The following is a 21,634-nucleotide window of genomic DNA, read 5'->3' as shown; positions in this document are numbered from 1 at the left end:
TGTCTGAGTTTTCCGGCTGCTGATTTCGAGTGCAAGTCCTATATCAGGTTTAAGCAATTATTTAGCTAATATGTGATAACCATGTAAGGATTACAGGTAAAAAGGATTTAATGTTTTTTGAGTGTAGATACCCTTCAAGGTCTGCATAGCTAGCTGAGCAGACTCAACATTGAATTTGGTTGCTGGTTAAATATAACAATAAGCATTTTTGATCAACAGTTATTGATTTAAAGTATCGAAAATTGATTTGTAATTGGTGATCTTACATTGAAAAGATTTTTATGTCACCAGCCTATCATTACTTTGTATATATATATATATGGTAAATAAGTCTCCTGTATACAATGTCTACGTTATGTATTATTGTAAGAAAACTTTAAATCTTTGCATTTGAAACTAAAGAACGACTCTGGTGGGACTCGAACCCACAACCTTTGAATAACTACAACCTACTAGAAGTCCAATGCGCTATCCATTGCGCCACAGAGCCACTGATGTATCATAGTTTTGTATCAACAGTACAATGTGTTGAATACTCTTATGTTTTAAATGACACAATCTGTGATGAAACTAATCTTTTTATTTTTCTATTTTTTAAGTATGCTGTAAAGAGAGTATCGTAGAGTGAGAGTAAAATTTTTGTAATGATTTCAGAAATAGCTCCCACTTTGTGTGAGGTGCAAATCAATATGGGGACAATTGCACCATGTCTGATTGAGTGTTTGTTGCAAAGAAACTGAAGATAGAAACATTTTGGTAACATTTATATAGGTTTTGTATTTTTACCAGTATAGATATTTATATTAATTTATATTATAATAATTACATGGCTATCGAGTGTCAGATATTTATAACATTTCTCCCAAATGCAACAGCTATGTCTGAGTCTTCCTCTTGCTGTTTTCAAGTGCAAGTCCTATATCAGGTTTTAGCAATTGTGTAGGTTATTTGTAATACCCATCTAAGGATTTTTTATGATTTTTGAGTGTACTGTAGATACACTTTAAGCTTTGTATTCCTACGTGAGCAGACTCAACATAATATTTTCATTGCTGGTTAAAAATAACCATCCACATTTTTATTACCAGTTATTGATTTAAAGTATCTAAAATTGATTTGTAACTGGTCTTACATTTAAATGATTTTTATGTCAACAGCCTATAATTACTTTGTATATATAGTGTATAGGTCTCCCATATACAATGTCTATGTTATGTATCATTTTAAATGTTTACATTTGAAGCTGAAGAATGACTCTGGTGGGACTCGAACCCACAACCTTTGAATAACTACAACCTACTAGAAGTCCAATGCGCTATCCATTGCGCCACAGAGCCACTGAAGCAGCAAGTGTTTGTATCGACAGTACAACTTGTAGAATACTTTTATGTTTTAAAAGCTACAATCTGTGATGAAACAAATCTATTATGTCTTTCTTTTTTCAGTAGGATGTATATACAGAGTATTGTAGAGTAAGAGCCAAAATTTTATACTGATTTCAGAAATAGCATCCTCATTGTGTGAGGTGCAAAAAAATGTGGGGACAATTGCACCCTGTGTGAAATAGTAACTGTTTATTGCAATACAAACTAAAGACCAAAATATTTTCTAAAATGTATTTAATGTTTAGAGTGCTTAACAGTGTAGATATTCATCTTATTTCATACTATAATGATAATGTTGCTAACCTGTGTCAGATATTTCCAACATTCCTCTTGAATGAAACATCCCTGTCTGAGTTTTCCGGCTGCTGATTTCGAGTGCAAGTCCTATATCAGGTTTAAGCAATTATTTAGCTAATATGTGATAACCATGTAAGGATTACAGGTAAAAAGGATTTAATGTTTTTTGAGTGTAGATACCCTTCAAGGTCTGCATAGCTAGCTGAGCAGACTCAACATTGAATTTGGTTGCTGGTTAAATATAACAATAAGCATTTTTGATCAGCAGTTATTGATTTAAAGTATCGAAAATTGATTTGTAATTGGTGATCTTACATTGAAAAGATTTTTATGTCACCAGCCTATCATTACTTTGTATATATATATATATATATATATATATATATATATATATATAGTAAATAAGTCTCCTGTATACAATGTCTACGTTATGTATTATTGTAAGTAAAATTTAAATCTTTGCATTTGAAAATAAAGAACGACTCTGGTGGGATTCGAACCCACAACCTTTGAATAACTACAACCTACTAGAAGTCCAATGCGCTATCCATTGCGCCACAGAGCCACTGATGTATCATATTTTTGTATCAACAGTACAATGTGTTGAATACTCTTATGTTTTAAATGACACAATCTGTGATGAAACTAATCTTTTTATTTTTCTATTTTTTAAGTATGCTGTAAAGAGAGTATCGTAGAGTGAGAGTAACATTTTTGTAATGATTTCAGAAATAGCTCCCACTTTGTGTGAGGTGCAAATCAATATGGGGACAATTGCACCATGTCTGATTGAGTGTTTGTTGCAAAGAAACTAAAGATAGAAACATTTTGGTAACATTTATATAGGTTTTGTATTTTTACCAGTATAGATATTTATATTAATTTATATTATAATACTTACATGGCTATCGAGTGTCAGATATTTATAACATTTCTCCCAAATGCAACAGCTATGTCTGAGTCTTCCTCTTGCTGTTTTCAAGTGCAAGTCCTATATCAGGTTTTAGCAATTGTGTAGGTTATTTGTAATACCCATCTAAGGATTTTTTATGATTTTTGAGTGTACTGTAGATACACTTTAAGCTTTGTATTCCTACGTGAGCAGACTCAACATAATATTTTCATTGCTGGTTAAAAATAACCATCCACATTTTTTTTACCAGTTATTGATTTAAAGTATCGAAAATTGATTTGTAACTGGTCTTACATTTAAATGATTTTTATGTCAACAGCCTATAATTACTTTGTATATATAGTGTATAGGTCTCCCATATACAATGTCTATGTTATGTATCATTTTAAGTACATTTTAAATGTTTACATTTGAAGCTAAAGAATGACTCTGGTGGGACTCGAACCCACAACCTTTGAATAACTACAACCTACTAGAAGTCCAATGCGCTATCCATTGCGCCACAGAGCCACTGAAGCAGCAAGTTTTTGTATCGACAGTACAACTTGTAGAATACTTTCATGTTTTAAAAGCTACAATCTGTGATGAAACAAATCTATTATGTCTTTCTTTTTTCAGTAGGATGTATATACAGAGTATTGTAGAGTAAGAGCCAAAATTTTATACTGATTTCAGAAATAGCATCCTCATTGTGTGAGGTGCAAAAAAATGTGGGGACAATTGCACCCTGTGTGAAATAGTAACTGTTTATTGCAATACAAACTAAAGACCAAAATATTTTCTAAAATGTATTTAATGTTTAGAGTGCTTAACAGTGTAGATATTCATCTTATTTCATACTATAATGATAATGTTGCTAACCTGTGTCAGATATTTCCAACATTCCTCTTGAATGCAACATCCCTGTCTGAGTTTTCCGGCTGCTGATTTCGAGTGCAAGTCCTATATCAGGTTTAAGCAATTATTTAGCTAATATGTGATAACCATGTAAGGATTACAGGTAAAAAGGATTTAATGTTTTTTTGAGTGTAGATACCCTTCAAGGTCTGCATAGCTAGCTGAGCAGACTCAACATTGAATTTGGTTGCTGGTTAAATATAACAATAAGCATTTTTGATCAGCAGTTATTGATTTAAAGTATCGAAAATTGATTTGTAATTGGTGATCTTACATTGAAAAGATTTTTATGTCACCAGCCTATCATTACTTTGTATATATATATATATATATATAGTAAATAAGTCTCCTGTATACAATGTCTACGTTATGTATTATTGTAAGTAAACTTTAAATCTTTGCATTTGAAACTAAAGAACGACTCTGGTGGGACTCGAACCCACAACCTTTGAATAACAACAACCTACTAGAAGTCCAATGCGCTATCCATTGCGCCACAGAGCCACTGATGTATCATATTTTTGTATCAACAGTACAATGTGTTGAATACTCTTATGTTTTAAATGACACAATCTGTGATGAAACTAATCTTTTTATTTTTCAAGTATGCTGTAAAGAGAGTATCGTAGAGTGAGAGTAAAATTTTTGTAATGATTTCAGAAATAGCTCCCACTTTGTGTGAGGTGCAAATCAATATGGGGACAATTGCACCATGTCTGATTGAGTGTTTGTTGCAAAGAAACTGAAGATAGAAACATTTTGGTAACATTTATATAGGTTTTGTATTTTTACCAGTATAGATATTTATATTAATTTATATTATAATAATTACATGGCTATCGAGTGTCAGATATTTATAACATTTCTCCCAAATGCAACAGCTATGTCTGAGTCTTCCTCTTGCTGTTTTCAAGTGCAAGTCCTATATCAGGTTTTAGCAATTGTGTAGGTTATTTGTAATACCCATCTAAGGATTTTTTATGATTTTTGAGTGTACTGTAGATACACTTTAAGCTTTGTATTCCTACGTGAGCAGACTCAACATAATATTTTCATTGCTGGTTAAAAATAACCATCCACATTTTTATTACCAGTTATTGATTTAAAGTATCTAAAATTGATTTGTAACTGGTCTTACATTTAAATGATTTTTATGTCAACAGCCTATAATTACTTTGTATATATAGTGTATAGATCTCCCATATACAATGTCTATGTTATGTATCATTTTAAGTACATTTTAAATGTTTACATTTGAAGCTAAAGAATGACTCTGGTGGGACTCGAACTCATTGTGTGAGGTGCAAAAAAATGTGGGGACAATTGCACCCTGTGTGAAATAGTAACTGTTTATTGCAATACAAACTAAAGACCAAAATATTTTCTAAAATGTATTTAATGTTTAGAGTGCTTAACAGTGTAGATATTCATCTTATTTCATACTATAATGATAATGTTGCTAACCTGTGTCAGATATTTCCAACATTCCTCTTGAATGCAACATCCCTGTCTGAGTTTTCCGGCTGCTGATTTCGAGTGCAAGTCCTATATCAGGTTTAAGCAATTATTTAGCTAATATGTGATAACCATGTAAGGATTACAGGTAAAAAGGATTTAATGTTTTTTTGAGTGTAGATACCCTTCAAGGTCTGCATAGCTAGCTGAGCAGACTCAACATTGAATTTGGTTGCTGGTTAAATATAACAATAAGCATTTTTGATCAGCAGTAATTGATTTAAAGTATCGAAAATTGATTTGTAATTGGTGATCTTACATTGAAAAGATTTTTATGTCACCAGCCTATCATTACTTTGTATATATATATATATATATATATATATATATAGTAAATAAGTCTCCTGTATACAATGTCTACGTTATGTATTATTGTAAGTAAACTTTAAATCTTTGCATTTGAAACTAAAGAACGACTCTGGTGGGACTCGAACCCACAACCTTTGAATAACAACAACCTACTAGAAGTCCAATGCGCTATCCATTGCGCCACAGAGCCACTGATGTATCATATTTTTGTATCAACAGTACAATGTGTTGAATACTCTTATGTTTTAAATGACACAATCTGTGATGAAACTAATCTTTTTATTTTTCTATTTTTTAAGTATGCTGTAAAGAGAGTATCGTAGAGTGAGAGTAAAATTTTTGTAATGATTTCAGAAATAGCTCCCACTTTGTGTGAGGTGCAAATCAATATGGGGACAATTGCACCATGTCTGATTGAGTGTTTGTTGCAAAGAAACTGAAGATAGAAACATTTTGGTAACATTTATATAGGTTTTGTATTTTTACCAGTATAGATATTTATATTAATTTATATTATAATAATTACATGGCTATCGAGTGTCAGATATTTATAACATTTCTCCCAAATGCAACAGCTATGTCTGAGTCTTCCTCTTGCTGTTTTCAAGTGCAAGTCCTATATCAGGTTTTAGCAATTGTGTAGGTTATTTGTAATACACATCTAAGGATTTTTTATGATTTTTGAGTGTACTGTAGATACACTTTAAGCTTTGTATTCCTACGTGAGCAGACTCAACATAATATTTTCATTGCTGGTTAAAAATAGCCATCCACATTTTTATTACCAGTTATTGATTTAAAGTATCTAAAATTGATTTGTAACTGGTCTTACATTAAAATGATTTTTACGTCAACAGCCTATAATTACTTTGTATATATAGTATATAGGTCTCCCATATACAATGTCTATGTTATGTATCATTTTAAGTACATTTTAAATGTTTGCATTTGAAGCTAAAGAATGACTCTGGTGGGACTCGAACCCACAACCTTTGAATAACTACAACCTACTAGAAGTCCAATGCGCTATCCATTGCGCCACAGAGCCACTGAAGCAGCAAGCGTTTGTATCGACAGTACAACTTGTAGAATACTTTCAAGTTTTAAAAGCTACAATCTGTGATGAAACAAATCTATTATGTCTTTCTTTTTTTAGTAGGATGTATATACAGAGTATTGTAGAGTAAGAGCCAAAATTTTATACTGATTTCAGAAATAGCATCCTCATTGTGTGAGGTGCAAAAAAATGTGGGGACAATTGCACCCTGTGTGAAATAGTAACTGTTTATTGCAATACAATCTAAAGACCAAAATATTTTCTAAAATGTATTTAATATTTAGAGTGCTTAACAGTGTAGATATTCATCTTATTTCATACTATAATGATAATGTTGCTAACCTGTGTCAGATATTTCCAACATTCCTCTTGAATGCAACATCCCTGTCTGAGTTTTCCGGCTGCTGATTTCGAGTGCAAGTCCTATATCAGGTTTAAGCAATTATTTAGCTAATATGTTATAACCATGTAAGGATTACAGGTAAAAAGGATTTAATGTTTTTTGAGTGTAGATACCCTTCAAGGTCTGCATAGCTAGCTGAGCAGACTCAACATTGAATTTGGTTGCTGGTTAAATATAACAATAAGCATTTTTGATCAGCAGTTATTGATTTAAAGTATCGAAAATTGATTTGTAATTTGTGATCTTACATTGAAAAGATTTTTATGTCACCAGCCTATCATTACTTTGTATATATATATATATATATATATATATAGTAAATAAGTCTCCTGTATACAATGTCTACGTTATGTATTATTGTAAGTAAACTTTAAATCTTTGCATTTGAAACTAAAGAACTACTCTGGTGGGACTCGAACCCACAACCTTTGAATAACTACAACCTACTAGAAGTCCAATGCGCTATCCATTGCGCCACAGAGCCACTGATGTATCATATTTTTGTATCAACAGTACAATGTGTTGAGTACTCTTATGTTTTAAATGACACAATCTGTGATGAAACTAATCTTTTTATTTTTCAAGTATGCTGTAAAGAGAGTATCGTAGAGTGAGAGTAAAATTTTTGTAATGATTTCAGAAATAGCTCCCACTTTGTGTGAGGTGCAAATCAATATGGGGACAATTGCACCATGTCTGATTGAGTGTTTGTTGCAAAGAAACTGAAGATAGAAACATTTTGGTAACATTTATATAGGTTTTGTATTTTTACCAGTATAGATATTTATATTAATTTATATTATAATAATTACATGGCTATCGAGTGTCAGATATTTATAACATTTCTCCCAAATGCAACAGCTATGTCTGAGTCTTCCTCTTGCTGTTTTCAAGTGCAAGTCCTATATCAGGTTTTAGCAATTGTGTAGGTTATTTGTAATACCCATCTAAGGATTTTTTATGATTTTTGAGTGTACTGTAGATACACTTTAAGCTTTGTATTCCTACGTGAGCAGACTCAACATAATATTTTCATTGCTGGTTAAAAATAACCATCCACATTTTTATTACCAGTTATTGATTTAAAGTATCTAAAATTGATTTGTAACTGGTCTTACATTTAAATGATTTTTATGTCAACAGCCTATAATTACTTTGTATATATAGTATATAGGTCTCCCATATACAATGTCTATGTTATGTATCATTTTAAGTACATTTTAAATGTTTACATTTGAAGCTAAAGAATGACTCTGGTGGGACTCGAACCCACAACCTTTGAATAACTACAACCTACTAGAAGTCCAATGCGCTATCCATTGCGCCACAGAGCCACTGAAGCAGCAAGTGTTTGTATCGACAGTACAACTTGTAGAATACTTTCATGTTTTAAAAGCTACAATCTGTGATGAAACAAATCTATTATGTCTTTCTTTTTTCAGTAGGATGTATATACAGAGTATTGTAGAGTAAGAGCCAAAATTTTATACTGATTTCAGAAATAGCATCCTCATTGTGTGAGGTGCAAAAAAATGTGGGGACAATTGCACCCTGTGTGAAATAGTAACTGTTTATTGCAATACAAACTAAAGACCAAAATATTTTCTAAAATGTATTTAATGTTTAGAGTGCTTAACAGTGTAGATATTCATCTTATTTCATACTATAATGATAATGTTGCTAACCTGTGTCAGATATTTCCAACATTCCTCTTGAATGCAACATCCCTGTCTGAGTTTTCCGGCTGCTGATTTCGAGTGCAAGTCCTATATCAGGTTTAAGCAATTATTTAGCTAATATGTTATAACCATGTAAGGATTACAGGTAAAAAGGATTTAATGTTTTTTGAGTGTAGATACCCTTCAAGGTCTGCATAGCTAGCTGAGCAGACTCAACATTGAATTTGGTTGCTGGTTAAATATAACAATAAGCATTTTTGATCAGCAGTTATTGATTTAAAGTATCGAAAATTGATTTGTAATTTGTGATCTTACATTGAAAAGATTTTTATGTCACCAGCCTATCATTACTTTGTATATATATATATAGTAAATAAGTCTCCTGTATACAATGTCTACGTTATGTATTATTGTAAGTAAACTTTAAATCTTTGCATTTGAAACTAAAGAACGACTCTGGTGGGACTCGAACCCACAACCTTTGAATAACTACAACAAGTCCAATGCGCTATCCATTGCGCCACAGAGCCACTGATGTATCATATTTTTGTATCAACAGTACAATGTGTTGAATACTCTTATGTTTTAAATGACACAATCTGTGATGAAACTAATCTTTTTATTTTTCTATTTTTTAAGTATGCTGTAAAGAGAGTATCGTAGAGTGAGAGTACAATTTTTGTAATGATTTCAGAAATAGCTCCCACTTTGTGTGATGTGCAAATCAATATGGGGACAATTGCACCATGTCTGATTGAGTGTTTGTTGCAAAGAAACTGAAGATAGAAACATTTTGGTAACATTTATATAGGTTTTGTATTTTTACCAGTATAGATATTTATATTAATTTATATTATAATAATTACATGGCTATCGAGTGTCAGATATTTATAACATTTCTCCCAAATGCAACAGCTATGTCTGAGTCTTCCTCTTGCTGTTTTCAAGTGCAAGTCCTATATCAGGTTTTAGCAATTGTGTAGGTTATTTGTAATACACATCTAAGGATTTTTTATGATTTTTGAGTGTATTGTAGATACACTTTAAGCTTTGTATTCCTACGTGAGCAGACTCAACATAATATTTTCATTGCTGGTTAAAAATAACCATCCACATTTTTATTACCAGTTATTGATTTAAAGTATCTAAAATTGATTTGTAACTGGTCTTACATTTAAATGATTTTTATGTCAACAGCCTATAATTACTTTGTATATATAGTGTATAGGTCTCCCATATACAATGTCTATGTTATGTATCATTTTAAGTACATTTTAAATGTTTACATTTGAAGCTAAAGAATGACTCTGGTGGGACTCGAACCCACAACCTTTGAATAACTACAACCTACTAGAAGTCCAATGCGCTATCCATTGCGCCACAGAGCCACTGAAGCAGCAAGTGTTTGTATCGACAGTACAACTTGTAGAATACTTTCATTTTTTAAAAGCTACAATCTGTGATGAAACAAATCTATTATGTCTTTCTTTTTTCAGTAGGATGTATATACAGAGTATTGTAGAGTAAGAGCCAAAATTTTATACTGATTTCAGAAATAGCATCCTCATTGTGTGAGGTGCAAAAAAATGTGGGGACAATTGCACCCTGTGTGAAATAGTAACTGTTTATTGCAATACAAACTAAAGACCAAAATATTTTCTAAAATGTATTTAATGTTTAGAGTGCTTAACAGTGTAGATATTCATCTTATTTCATACTATATTGATAGTGTTGCTAACCTGTGTCAGATATTTCCAACATTCCTCTTGAATGCAACATCCCTGTCTGAGTTTTCCGGCTGCTGATTTCGAGTGCAAGTCCTATATCAGGTTTAAGCAATTATTTAGCTAATATGTGATAACCATGTAAGGATTACAGGTAAAAAGGATTTAATGTTTTTTGAGTGTAGATACCCTTCAAGGTCTGCATAGCTAGCTGAGCAGACTCAACATGGAATTTGGTTGCTGGTTAAATATAACAATAAGCATTTTTGATCAGCAGTTATTGATTTAAAGTATCGAAAATTGATTTGTAATTGGTGATCTTACATTGAAAAGATTTTTATGTCACCAGCCTATCATTACTTTGTATATATATATATATATATATATATATATAGTAAATAAGTCTCCTGTATACAATGTCTACGTTATGTATTATTGTAAGTAAACTTTAAATCTTTGCATTTGAAACTAAAGAACGACTCTGGTGGGCCTCGAACCCACAACCTTTGAATAACTACAACCTACTAGAAGTCCAATGCGCTATCTATTGCGCCACAGAGCCACTGATGTATCATATTTTTGTATCAACAGTACAATGTGTTGAATACTCTTATGTTTTAAATGACACAATCTGTGATGAAACTAATCTTTTTATTTTTCTATTTTTTAAGTATGCTGTAAAGAGAGTATCGTAGAGTGAGAGTAAAATTTTTGTAATGATTTCAGAAATAGCTCCCACTTTGTGTGAGGTGCAAATCAATATGGGGACAATTGCACCATGTCTGATTGAGTGTTTGTTGCAAAGAAACTGAAGATAGAAACATTTTGGTAACATTTATATAGGTTTTGTATTTTTACCAGTATAGATATTTATATTAATTTATATTATAATAATTACATGGCTATCGAGTGTCAGATATTTATAACATTTCTCCCAAATGCAACAGCTATGTCTGAGTCTTCCTCTTGCTGTTTTCAAGTGCAAGTCCTATATCAGGTTTTAGCAATTGTGTAGGTTATTTGTAATACACATCTAAGGATTTTTTATGATTTTTGAGTGTACTGTAGATACACTTTAAGCTTTGTATTCCTGCGTGAGCAGACTCAACATAATATTTTCATTGCTGGTTAAAAATAGCCATCCACATTTTTATTACCAGTTATTGATTTAAAGTATCTAAAATTGATTTGTAACTGGTCTTACATTTAAATGATTTTTACGTCAACAGCCTATAATTACTTTGTATATATAGTATATAGGTCTCCCATATACAATGTCTATGTTATGTATCATTTTAAGTAAATTTTAAATGTTTGCATTTGAAGCTAAAGAATGACTCTGGTGGAACTCGAACCCACAACTTTTGAATAACTACAACCTACGAGAAGTCCAATGCGCAATCCATTGCGCCACAGAGCCACTGAAGCAGCAAGCGTTTGTATCGACAGTACAACTTGTAGAATACTTTCAAGTTTTAAAAGCTACAATCTGTGATGAAACAAATCTATTATGTCTTTCTTTTTTTAGTAGGATGTATATACAGAGTATTGTAGAGTAAGAGCCAAAATTTTATACTGATTTCAGAAATAGCATCCTCATTGTGTGAGGTGCAAAAAAATGTGGGGACAATTGCACCCTGTGTGAAATAGTAACTGTTTATTGCAATACAAACTAAAGACCAAAATATTTTCTAAAATGTATTTAATATTTAGAGTGCTTAACAGTGTAGATATTCATCTTATTTCATACTATAATGATAATGTTGCTAACCTGTGTCAGATATTTCCAACATTCCTCTTGAATGCAACATCCCTGTCTGAGTTTTCCGGCTGCTGATTTCGAGTGCAAGTCCTATATCAGGTTTAAGCAATTATTTAGCTAATATGTTATAACCATGTAAGGATTACAGGTAAAAAGGATTTAATGTTTTTTGAGTGTAGATACCCTTCAAGGTCTGCATAGCTAGCTGAGCAGACTCAACATTGAATTTGGTTGCTGGTTAAATATAACAATAAGCATTTTTGATCAGCAGTTATTGATTTAAAGTATCGAAAATTGATTTGTAATTTGTGATCTTACATTGAAAAGATTTTTATGTCACCAGCCTATCATTACTTTGTATATATATATATATATATATATATATATATATATATATATATATAGTAAATAAGTCTCCTGTATACAATGTCTACGTTATGTATTATTGTAAGTAAACTTTAAATCTTTGCATTTGAAACTAAAGAACTACTCTGGTGGGACTCGAACCCACAACCTTTGAATAACTACAACCTACTAGAAGTCCAATGCACTATCCATTGCGCCACAGAGCCACTGATGTATCATATTTTTGTATCAACAGTACAATGTGTTGAATACTCTTATGTTTTAAATGACACAATCTGTGATGAAACTAATCTTTTTATTTTTCTATTTTTTAAGTATGCTGTAAAGAGAGTATCGTAGAGTGAGAGTAACATTTTTGTAATGATTTCAGAAATAGCTCCCACTTTGTGTGAGGTGCAAATCAATATGGGGACAATTGCACCATGTCTGATTGAGTGTTTGTTGCAAAGAAACTGAAGATAGAAACATTTTGGTAACATTTATATAGGTTTTGTATTTTTACCAGTATAGATATTTATATTAATTTATATTATAATAATTACATGGCTATCGAGTGTCAGATATTTATAACATTTCTCCCAAATGCAACAGCTATGTCTGAGTCTTCCTCTTGCTATTTTCAAGTGCAAGTCCTATATCAGGTTTTAGCAATTGTGTAGGTTATTTGTAATACCCATCTAAGGATTTTTTATGATTTTTGAGTGTACTGTAGATACACTTTAAGCATTGTATTCCTACGTGAGCAGACTCAACATAATATTTTCATTGCTGGTTAAAAATAACCATCCACATTTTTATTACCAGTTATTGATTTAAAGTATCTAAAATTGATTTGTAACTGGTCTTACATTTAAATGATTTTTATGTCAACAGCCTATAATTACTTTGTATATATAGTGTATAGGTCTCCCATATACAATGTCTATGTTATGTATCATTTTAAGTACATTTTAAATGTTTACATTAGAAGCTAAAGAATGACTCTGGTGGGACTCAAACCCACAACCTTTGAATAACTCCAACCTACTAGAAGTCCAACTCGCTATCCATTGCGCCACAGAGCCACTGAAGCAGCAAGTGTTTGTATTGACAGTACAACTTGTAGAATACTTTCATGTTTTAAAAGCTACAATCTGTGATGAAACAAATCTATTATGTCTTTCTTTTTTCAGTAGGATGTATATACAGAGTATTGTAGAGTAAGAGCCAAAATTTTATACTGATTTCAGAAATAGCATCCTCATTGTGTGAGATGCAAAAAAATGTGGGGACAATTGCACCCTGTGTGAAATAGTAACTGTTTATTGCAATACAAACTAAAGACCAAAATATTTTCTAAAATGTATTTAATGTTTAGAGTGCTTAACAGTGTAGATATTCATCTTATTTCATACTATAATGATAATGTTGCTAACCTGTGTCAGATATTTCCAACATTCCTCTTGAATGCAACATCCCTGTCTGAGTTTTCCGGCTGCTGATTTCGAGTGCAAGTCCTATATCAGGTTTAAGCAATTATTTAGCTAATATGCGATAACCATGTAAGGATTACAGGTAAAAAGGATTTAATGTTTTTTGAGTGTAGATACCCTTCAAGGTCTGCATAGCTAGTTGAGCAGACTCAACATTGAATTTGGTTGCTGGTTAAATATACAGATGTAGCCACCTTTATCTTGAGTGGCCGCGGCGGTTGGCCCGTTCGACCATACGCAGCGTACTGTGGCGTAGCGAGGCGCGCCTAGCCACAGAGAGGCTATCTAATCGCACGGAGACAGACATTTGACGTTTGGCGTTACCTTTACGTGTAATACCTGCGATCAGCCACCAGATGTCGCTTTTTACAATCACCACTGCGCATGCGTGTGGTCTCCCGTAAAATACAATACTGACATACATAATAAGGACTACTTTACTAAGGCGTCTCATTACGCTGCATACAGCAAATACTGTACTCATTACGCTGCATTATTTAATACAGTACTGTACAGTATATACAGTACGACACCGACGCAAATACAGTAGTACAGCATACAGTATATGATCCATCTACAATACTTTATGAATACTGTATGTGAGCGTCCGAGTCCCGCAGACAAAACACTACTGTAAAACCAGTAGTGTACACTGTCGCAAATGGATGTGTGTTACAAGTTCACTATTGCCTCTCAAGATTAGGAATTTTCTACAGTATGTTATCGTCTTAATCCCGTAGCCATTACAGCATAATCAAAACCAACGGATTTATACATTTGTCTGCGGCGAAGTGGTGAAGTGTTTCGCTTCCTATACTCAGAGTCCAGGGTTCGATTCCTTAAGTACTAATGCATGTTACTGTAGTTTTTTTCAGACACTTTATTATTTTTTTTATTCACCCCCACCTCGTGGCAGGCAGCAGTTGGGTATGGAATGAGAAATGGCATAAGCTGTGCAGGCTACGGGGCGATGCTGAAGGAGCGTCACAATCCCCTAGCCAAAATACACAGAGATACTGTAAGCGTATACTGTAAGATACTGTAAGCGTGAGATACTGTATTGAGCTAGGGGATTGTGACGCTCCTTCAGCATTGCCCCCTGAACTGTGAAATGTACAGTACAGTATGCCATATTGTATCTCACTCCATATCCGAGCGCTGCCACGTGCTGGGAGTTCACGGTCGGCGGCCATTTTGTCAGGTTGCTAAGCGATCCAGCTCGGTATACCGTAATGTGCATAGACCTCGCTTATCCCAATGTACAGTAATTGAGCTAGGGGATTGTGACGCTCCTTCAGCATTGCCCCCTGGAGTGTGAAATGTATGCCATACTGTATCTCACTCCATATTTGAGCGCTGCCACGTGCTGGGAGTTCACGGTCGGCGGCCATGTTGTCAGGTTGCTAAGCGATCCAGCTCGGTATACCGTAATGTGCATAGACCTCGCTTATCCCAATGTAATTGAGCTAGGGGATTGTGACGCTCCTTCAGCATCGCCCCGTAGCCTGCACAGCTTATGCCATTTCTCATTCCATACCCAACTGCTGCCTGCCACGAGGTGGGGGTTCAGGAGGTGGGGGTTCATGGGTAGTGGTCGTTTTGACAGTGTGCTATGCGATTGAGTCATTGCACCACACCACCAAGCGGTTCAAGTCAGCGGCCTGGACGACCGAGGCCTGGAGGACCGCAGAGGAGGCCTGGAGGACCGCAGCGGACTGGACGAAGTCAGCGGCATGGACGACCACAGAGGCCCTAGGCTACGGAGCAAGTAATACAGTAGTCCAGATTGTACAGACTATGGGGCAATGCTGAAGGAGCGTCACAATCCCCTAGCTAAAATACACAGTATGCATATTATGGTACAGTACACCGGACTCGATGACATACTGTAGCACACTGGCAAAATGGCCGCCGCCCCTGAACCCTTGTGCAAGTTATGGGGCAATGCTGAAGGAGCGTCACAATCCCCTAGCCAAAATACACAGGGGAGGGATAAGCTACTGTAGGATTGCATACAGTATTACGGTACACCGGACTCAATCGCATAGCACACTGTCAAAACGACCGCTTTGTGCAGGGTACGGGGCAATGCTGAAGGAGCGTCACAATCCCCTAGCTACAATACACAGGGGTGATAGAGATAATCGAGTGGCTGGAGGGGGGTCCCCTTGATTTAAGGGGCCCCCACTCCTCCAGGGTACTCCGGCCAGGTGTGACTACTGTAGTTGGGTATTTAATTCCATGGCCGCAGGGACCGGTATAAAAGTCTCCCCCGGCTGTGCATTATCTGTCCAGCTAGTGGAGCCCAGTGCTGATTCAAAAAATATGGGGAACCCCTACGCTTTTTTTGTCCCCCTTATTTTTTGCACCAGGACCAGGCGCAGAGCCCGGTGCTGGTTCTAAAAAGATGGGGGATCCCGTGTCCATTTTTTCCGTATTCCTGCCGGAATTCGACTGCAATTGCATATACAGTACTGTACCCCTTAATGTCACTGCTTACAGTATACAGTATTTAGACATGAGCTTGTGTACAGTATCTGTCATGAGGTGCTTTTTTCACTGACACTATAACTTTTTTCTATTGTGATATACTGTACAGAGGCGGCAAACTAGCGAAACGGGAATAATCAGCTTCTGCAGAATAAAATGAGATGCTACAGTACATGCCTATATTCTGTGAGTGACTGCGGCTCTATGAAATTAAATCAGAAAATTTAAATATGAAATGCATTACTAATGTGTGGCATTACTGTACTGTATGTGTACTGTATAAGGTGTACTACAATATTTTCTGGTGTAACATAAGGAAAGGGCACTACTGCATGGTCTAATGCAGTGGTTCTCAAACTTGGTCCTCAGGACCCCACACAGTGCATGTTTTGCAGGTAAACCAGCAAGTGCACAGATGTATTCATTACTAACTGACACATTTTAGAAGGTCCATACAGTAGGTGGAGCTAATTTTTTCACTTGTGATTCTGTGAGACCTGCAAAACCTGCACTGTGTGGGGTCCTGAGGACTGAGTTTGAGAACCTGTGGTCTAATGTAAATAAAGATGAATGTGGTGGGGTGTAATGTGAATAAGGGGCATTACTGTTAGGAGTAATGTGGTACTATGATATGATGTCATGAGAATAAGAGACACCACTGCATGATATAATGTGAATAAAGTTGCAGTACTGTGTTGTGTCATTTCATCTTCGGGTATTATTGTGTTACCATGCCCCTTCCCAGCAAGAACATACTGTACACTGTTTTGGGCTGGCACTAAATGTGCACATTGTTCTTATTTAGATTATAGGGGGTAGGAGCGCCAAAATGGGTGATGGTGCTGGGAAAGGGGTGCAGGGTTAGAGGCGGAACTACGTAGCATCTGTGCAAGAGGGCATCAGCCAAAATCTAGCCTAGGGCATCATGTTGGTCAGGTTTGGCTCTGATAATACTGTATACTGTACTCTTACTGTACTTTGCATTCAATACAGATACTGTTTGCACACAGGTTTTACATGAATCATTGGCAATGCTGCAGGAGTGTCTCATTAGGCAATCTAAAATATACCACGACTATGGGTGGGGATACAGTAGGGAAGTTCTGTCACCATAAGCTGTCTGCTGTGTATAGCATATTTCCATCTGAGATGCATTTGTGTGTTTGTAATAAGAAAAAAACATTTTACTGTACATTTAGTGGATACAGTATTTCTCCCCCATAATGACGTATCATACTGTACAGGTACCCTCATGTACTGTACTGTACCATACTGTAAAATTGAATATTTATTGGAAAAACATCAATATTAATGTAAAAATAAAGTATTACAACATCCGATTCCATGTACTGCACTGATCAAAATGTACAGTACTCTTATTCAGGACTTATAAAACTGAAAATAACTGTTCATACAGTACACATCAATAACATTACTACTGTATAATATTCTACATTAGTTTATGCAATAATCAGACAAAGGCAATTTTATCATTTTTTTTAATAATGCACCAATTTAAAATTTTAAACAGAAAATACAGAACTACATATTTGTGGCTTGACCATTTCTTTCAACTACAACAGGTAATACTTTATACAGGTGATTTATATAATTATTACAATGTTCAGGTGTGAGTACTTCTAGCCAAAATTTCTTTATCCCATCCACCAGTTGCTGTTTTGTTGTTGGCTTTGCAACACTCCTAACGTACCTCTTCAATTGAGCCCACACTAATTCGATTGGGTTCATGTCTGGTGATCTAATTAAAAAAAAAAAAAAGCGTATAGAAAAAATTAATTACATTACAGTAAATAGAGAAAATTAAACATACAATATTGTACTGTTTATTAAACAAAAATTTTTTTTACAGTACTAGAGTGCTATCCAAAATTTTACTTGTACACTGTTGAAAGAATACTCACTCTGGTGGTGTGCGTTCCCAATTCATACCTTTCTCTTCCATAAATTTGGCTGAGGCGGAGTGTTTAGGATCATTGTCTTGGAATATCCTATGGTGAGTTGGGTAATATTTATTCACAAATGGCACCATACATTTCTCTACTATTGTTTCTTGGAAATATTTCTTATCCATGATTCCTACAGAAATCAAAAAATGTTGTTCATTAATAAGCAACTCCTTTTATTGTGCAGTTACACGTACTCTACAGTACAACATGTATTTTTACAGAACACAGGCACAGAATAAAGTATAGTACTGTACTGTACCTTCGAAAAATAATAGGGGACCAGCTCCTAATCGTGATATGCCTCCCCATACATGGATTTTCAATGGATGCTTTGGGCGTGGTTTTAAAGAGATATGGTTACGTTTCCTGAATGACATTCTGGAGAACCGCTCAAGGGCAACAGACGATTCATCTGTGAAAATGACATCATCAAATGTTTCACCACTCTCAATCCATCGCCGTGCCTGTTCCACTCTCTTTTCTTTATTCACATCTCTTATCATTGGAGATATCCTGTGAAGAGCCAAAAATAATGAAATCAGATACAGTTATGAAATTACAGATTTACAGATTACTGTATATACAGTAGACTGTATGTGCAGTATACTGTATTATATACCTACTGTATACATTAAACTGTACATACAGTACATTAAGTTACATACAGAGTAATATATATATATACATACTGTACTGTACATACACACAAACACACACACACAGTATACAGTATGTAATCATCACAATAAGCCGGCAATGCTTCATTGCTGTCTCTGAGTGCCTATACAGTAGGTATCTCTTTTGGGATAGAATACTGTATATACAGTATATACACACACACATACTGTATATAGTATAAAGTACACACTCTGTATAATGATTTATGGCATTATTATATCACGTATCAAGGGATTATTAACAGTGCATTTACTGTATGGTTTATACTGCTTTCAGTATTTTACCTTGTTGCGCCAAAGGTCCATCCCATTTTCCGTCGCATCCTTCTGATGCTGGTGGCCGATATGTCCAGGTCATACTTGGAATGGAGAATTCGTTTTATTTGCAGAGCAGTACGCTCATCATCCTCACGAGTTAGTTCCTCCACAATTTGTTGCACTCTCCTACAGTACAATACAGTATGAAAAATATGAATTCATGAACAGCACAATCACAGTTACAATTGATGAAGTTTTTATTTTATTTCAAAAAAATTGTTTATGGTATAAAGCAAGTCATTTAAACATTACAGTAGTGTACAGTACGTACCATGTGCATTTTGTAGGAAATACAAATCTGGGCGTTGTTCTCTCGAATGCATGATAGCGCACCGTTTCTAAAGTGACTATAATGCCACTTTCCTTGAGCCATGCATGGATCTCTTTGATGGTTTTATTTTCTTTTTTCATGTTGGCGATTATCTTGCTCATCGTTTTGTTGATAGTTACTGGCATGTTGTCCAAATATAATTCCTGTATGGAGAGAAAACATTTGTGAATACTGTAGTCTAAAATTTACACATCTGAAAATGCATAAGAGTTTTATGATAGAAGTTAATACTGTACATGTTTACTATCCAGTACCTGATGTTCAAATTTAAGTATTGTATACTGTACAGTACTGAAAATACAACTTCAGTGTTATGGACTGCAATTAGTTTCCTGTATGAAACAGATACAGTACAGTAAATAACCCTCCTTGGAAGTGCATGGGCCCTGTGAGACTTACAGTAGTGTACAGCATAAGGGTCGACTGACATGATGTACAAGCATTACATACAGTACATGTCAGTACTGTATGTAAATTCTTCAATTATTGCCTAACAACAATGCTGCTTACTGTATATTAAATACTGTAGGCCTAGAAATGTGCATCTCAATATAGTAGTTAAAAACACAGGGGCCTATGTGGATAAGCGAGTTCTATGCACACTAAAAATGGCCACCGACCGTGAACCCCCAGCACGTGGCAGCGCTCGGATATGTAGTGAGATACAGTATGGCATACATTTCACACTCCAGGGGGCAATGCTGAAGGAGCGTCACAATCCCCTAGCTCAATTACATTGGGATAAGCGAGGTCTATGCACATTACGGTATACCGAGCTGGATCGCTTAGCAACCTGACAAAATGGCCGCCGACCGTGAACTCCCAGCACGTGGCAGCGCTCAAATATGGAGTGAGATACAGTATGGCATACATTTCACACTCCAGGGGGCAATGCTGAAGGAGCGTCACAATCCCCTAGCTCAATTACTGTACATTGGGATAAGCGAGGTCTATGCACATTACGGTATACCGAGCTGGATCGCTTAGCAACCTGACAAAATGGCCGCCGACCGTGAACTCCCAGCACGTGGCAGCGCTCGGATATGGAGTGAGATACAGTATGGCATACATTTCACACTCCAGGGGGCAATGCTGAAGGAGCGTCACAATCCCCTAGCTCAATTACTGTACATTGGGATAAGCGAGGTCTATGCACATTACGGTATACCGAGCTGGATCGCTTAGCAACCTGACAAAATGGCCGCCGACCGTGAACTCCCAGCACGTGGCAGCGCTCAAATATGGAGTGAGAGATGGTATACATTTTAAAATACACCGGGATAAGTTGTACAGGCCATGGAGCAATGTACAGGGACATTCATCATTTACGTATATAAATAATTGTAAACCGTAAATGAAAGAATTACCGGTCAAATACTGTATGACGAAACTGTGTCAATGAGCTGGAACAGTATGGCCTGTGAAGAAGTTTTCGAAGGCAGAAACGGAGAGCAAATTATCAGGAGATTTCTGAAAGGTCGGAGAAGATCCACACAGCAAGTCTGCTTACGAGGAAACAGCTTTGCAAAGTGGGTAGCGGGGCGGTGACTGAGAAAGCACATCAGGTCTCGAACCCTGGACTCCCAGCGAGGGAGGTGGGAGCCTTCACCCCTAGCCCACGACGCCTCATGAGAGATTTCCAATTTCATGTGTGAAAGTACTGCAAACAGCGCCCGGCCCCCGCCCCATTGCTGTTGGTTTATGCCTTAGAGGACTCGGACGCTCGCATTTGTAAAGCACGGTGTTTTCCTCCGCCTCCTGCTAGCCTGTTGCCCTTCCCCCATGGGAGCCTGCACAGATCATGCAGTAGACAGGGAGGGAATGCAGGTCATGTGCAATACACAAACGCCCACTGTAGTACTATTTTGCTCACTTACAGTACCGTACTGTAGGTTGCATTTAGCGTAAAGAATCGCTCCTGCAGATGTACTTTGATTTATGTGAAACCTGTGTGCATCCTTCCATTGGATGTACTGTATTGGAGAGAATTTTTTTTTTTTTAAAGTGAATGTCACGGGAACACATTAAAAATAAGGTTGGCACTTCCTTCCCATTGGTGTTGGTTTACAGTA

General features: G+C 35.5%; 13 non-coding genes across 13 annotated transcripts; all 13 read right to left on the bottom strand.

The window, feature by feature from the left end:
• Window positions 1-404: 404 nt before the first annotated feature.
• On the bottom strand, window positions 405-490 carry TRNAR-UCU (transfer RNA arginine (anticodon UCU)). The gene is given in 2 exon segments: window positions 405-440; window positions 454-490. It is a non-coding gene; the product is annotated as a tRNA-Arg (tRNA).
• A 761-nt stretch (window positions 491-1,251) lies between these two features.
• On the bottom strand, window positions 1,252-1,337 carry TRNAR-UCU (transfer RNA arginine (anticodon UCU)). Its single transcript is given in 2 exon segments — window positions 1,252-1,287; window positions 1,301-1,337. It is a non-coding gene; the product is annotated as a tRNA-Arg (tRNA).
• Window positions 1,338-2,161: 824 nt separating this feature from the next.
• On the bottom strand, window positions 2,162-2,247 carry TRNAR-UCU (transfer RNA arginine (anticodon UCU)). The gene is given in 2 exon segments: window positions 2,162-2,197; window positions 2,211-2,247. It is a non-coding gene; the product is annotated as a tRNA-Arg (tRNA).
• A 772-nt stretch (window positions 2,248-3,019) lies between these two features.
• On the bottom strand, window positions 3,020-3,105 carry TRNAR-UCU (transfer RNA arginine (anticodon UCU)). Its single transcript is given in 2 exon segments — window positions 3,020-3,055; window positions 3,069-3,105. It is a non-coding gene; the product is annotated as a tRNA-Arg (tRNA).
• An 805-nt stretch (window positions 3,106-3,910) lies between these two features.
• Window positions 3,911-3,996, bottom strand: TRNAR-UCU (transfer RNA arginine (anticodon UCU)). The gene is given in 2 exon segments: window positions 3,911-3,946; window positions 3,960-3,996. It is a non-coding gene; the product is annotated as a tRNA-Arg (tRNA).
• Window positions 3,997-5,420: 1,424 nt separating this feature from the next.
• Window positions 5,421-5,506, bottom strand: TRNAR-UCU (transfer RNA arginine (anticodon UCU)). Its single transcript is given in 2 exon segments — window positions 5,421-5,456; window positions 5,470-5,506. It is a non-coding gene; the product is annotated as a tRNA-Arg (tRNA).
• Window positions 5,507-6,278: 772 nt separating this feature from the next.
• Window positions 6,279-6,364, bottom strand: TRNAR-UCU (transfer RNA arginine (anticodon UCU)). Its single transcript is given in 2 exon segments — window positions 6,279-6,314; window positions 6,328-6,364. It is a non-coding gene; the product is annotated as a tRNA-Arg (tRNA).
• An 810-nt stretch (window positions 6,365-7,174) lies between these two features.
• Window positions 7,175-7,260, bottom strand: TRNAR-UCU (transfer RNA arginine (anticodon UCU)). The gene is given in 2 exon segments: window positions 7,175-7,210; window positions 7,224-7,260. It is a non-coding gene; the product is annotated as a tRNA-Arg (tRNA).
• A 764-nt stretch (window positions 7,261-8,024) lies between these two features.
• TRNAR-UCU (transfer RNA arginine (anticodon UCU)) lies at window positions 8,025-8,110 on the bottom strand. The gene is given in 2 exon segments: window positions 8,025-8,060; window positions 8,074-8,110. It is a non-coding gene; the product is annotated as a tRNA-Arg (tRNA).
• A 796-nt stretch (window positions 8,111-8,906) lies between these two features.
• Window positions 8,907-8,985, bottom strand: TRNAT-UGU (transfer RNA threonine (anticodon UGU)). The gene is given in 2 exon segments: window positions 8,907-8,942; window positions 8,949-8,985. It is a non-coding gene; the product is annotated as a tRNA-Thr (tRNA).
• A 772-nt stretch (window positions 8,986-9,757) lies between these two features.
• Window positions 9,758-9,843, bottom strand: TRNAR-UCU (transfer RNA arginine (anticodon UCU)). The gene is given in 2 exon segments: window positions 9,758-9,793; window positions 9,807-9,843. It is a non-coding gene; the product is annotated as a tRNA-Arg (tRNA).
• Window positions 9,844-10,655: 812 nt separating this feature from the next.
• Window positions 10,656-10,741, bottom strand: TRNAR-UCU (transfer RNA arginine (anticodon UCU)). The gene is given in 2 exon segments: window positions 10,656-10,691; window positions 10,705-10,741. It is a non-coding gene; the product is annotated as a tRNA-Arg (tRNA).
• Window positions 10,742-13,285: 2,544 nt separating this feature from the next.
• Window positions 13,286-13,371, bottom strand: TRNAR-UCU (transfer RNA arginine (anticodon UCU)). The gene is given in 2 exon segments: window positions 13,286-13,321; window positions 13,335-13,371. It is a non-coding gene; the product is annotated as a tRNA-Arg (tRNA).
• Window positions 13,372-21,634: the final 8,263 nt, after the last annotated feature.

Source organism: Pseudophryne corroboree, chromosome 4 (assembly GCF_028390025.1).
Source record: "Pseudophryne corroboree isolate aPseCor3 chromosome 4, aPseCor3.hap2, whole genome shotgun sequence".
Classification (NCBI taxonomy): domain Eukaryota; kingdom Metazoa; phylum Chordata; class Amphibia; order Anura; family Myobatrachidae; genus Pseudophryne; species Pseudophryne corroboree.
The sequence above is the reverse complement of the archived record's forward strand: the minus strand, read 5'-3'. Positions and strand labels throughout refer to the sequence as shown.